Consider the following 2,419-nt stretch of genomic DNA (forward strand, 5'->3'; position numbering starts at 1 on the left):
ACTAGATACCTACTGCCAAAAACAAGTGCTAAACTTAAGATAATTTTGATTATTATCTTAGTGTGTGTTAGGTGTGTATCTTAGTGACCGGGTGTTAGGCATGGACGCTATCGGCTTAAAGATACGATTCCAAAGTTCAATGATTTAACTTATCAACTATGTAACAAGGTTTTTTGCTAATAAGTGATTAACTCATATCTAGTTGATATACGCATGAAGGCACATTATTTTTGACAGTTCATAAGTTCTCTTGAACTTTGATACCTGTACCCCTAGTGAAATTTATTCGACGGCGTAACGTGACGTACGCGTTTGCGTTAAGTCTCATTTTGTATGGGATTTTGATTTTCCAAAACGTTCCACTTGGCGCGCTGTTTCTAAATCCCATACAAAATTAGACTTAACGCAAACGCGTTCGTCACGTCACGAAATCGAATAAATGTAAACTAGAGGCTCTGGCCACAAATAGGCTGGGTACAAATAGCCATACATTTAACCCCGCAAAAATTGGCAGACTGTTTTGTACAGAAAATTACAGACAAAGCGTCTCAAGTTGTTAAATCCTCCAAACTGGAGCGCCTATGGCATTATTTCAGCATTTTTTATCTTAAAACGCCAATATATTGATAAATATGAGTAGGTATATTCGCTGGCGATATCGAGCTTCAGAAAACTGGCCAGAATATGGCGACTATGTCAAAAATAGTCATTATAAGCATGCCTTATCAAACAAAGACATAACTAGCACATATTGTGGTACAATGGATGAAAATATTGATGTAAGCAACGTTATAATCCTATATTTTGTCCAACAAAAAAGGTCAAGTCACTTGATAACAAAAGTAATAAGTAAGTTATCTAGCGAAAAATCGCTGACGTTAACACAAACAAGATAACTGTTGTATAGATTGCCTCCCACGGATTTCGCAATATAAAGCGCTTACAAAGACTTGCTGTCACCAGTGACATTAACTCACCACACATGGTTAGATATACAAGTACTCCGCCGCGAGCTATGCTATTACTCTGTTGCATCCCATCCTATTTGTTACCTCAACAATCTGTAGTAAATATAATTTTATTGGTATTTATAGTTTATATGAGTTCAGGGCTTGAACATTCGCGCAATTGAAATAAGTGGTAACTATTAGATATAGGTAGGTGAGGTAGTTACTAGATTAGTATAAAAATGTGTCGTCAAACATGGTCCATCTTACATGGTTACATTAGCAATAAGATTTTCTCAATAAATTATTCTTATCTAGTGGCTGAGTGATACGTGCATGTTGTGGTCCATCTGACATGGTTACAATAGCAATAAGGTTTCCTCAATGTATTAGGTAGGTCGTCCGAAATGAGTGACCTAGAAGTTTTTCATGACAGTTTCATTGGGCTATGTAATACCTACCTATCGAACCCCATGTCCGATGTAGTTGAAAAGGTATTAAATGTTGTTAAGTGCGGTTTGAAGGACAGAAATGTGTGATACTTATGCTTAAACTATATTTGGTTGTTTACATTCTTTTAACTTTGTTAATTAAGTCTGTTTCTAGGGGCGACATATTCGTTTACTCGAAAAAGCCCTTTAATAAAGAGAAAAAAAAAATCTAGTGGGTGAGTGATACGTGCATGTTGTGGTCCATCTTACATGGTTACAACAGCATTAAGGTTTTCTCAATAAATTATTCTTATCTAGTGGGTGAGTGATACGTGCATGTTGCCTACTGCCTCGATTTAATTGTTATCAACTTGAATAGTTGTATAATCAATATTTAACGAGTAATTACGCAAGACAGTTGTGTTAAGATGATACAATGTAGCGCGAGACTAGGTTGGTCTTTATTTTCAGGAGTAAAAGCTTTCAGATCTTAACGTAAAACGTAATTAATAAGACTTAAAGTCAGTACTGATTAGTGATTTCCTCGCTATCTACATAAAAGCGCCTTTATCAGCAAGCTACGAGTATCTAATTAATTAGTAATTAGCTTTGAATCTGCTCACAAATGCGATACTAATGAATTTTGTTCATTTTGAAGGTTTGTAGGTAGCAGCTGAAAAGTTAATATTGCCTACAATCAAAAATAGAAAGAGATAAGTATGAAGTTCTTCCCAAGAGTGCTATACTCCCTTCAAATAAAAGTCTTGTTCAATTCAAATAACTTTGAGTACTTCGTTCGCGTAGCTACTTACCTACTCTTTACGTTACTTGTTTATCTGATAAATATATATTTACATTAAATGAAAAGCAATATACAAGTTAGTATGAGTATCTGTACTGATTTTTACGAGCTATAAAACTTCTTCAAACGCGCTTTCAGAAGCATTATTCGTAGACGGATAGTGTGTAAGTTGCGAAAGCGGGCGGTGCGCAGGCGCGTCAGGGCGGGCGCCGACGTGACGCCATGCCCGCTCAGCTGAC

Source organism: Cydia pomonella, chromosome 5, assembly GCF_033807575.1.
Source record: "Cydia pomonella isolate Wapato2018A chromosome 5, ilCydPomo1, whole genome shotgun sequence".
Taxonomy (NCBI): domain Eukaryota; kingdom Metazoa; phylum Arthropoda; class Insecta; order Lepidoptera; family Tortricidae; genus Cydia; species Cydia pomonella.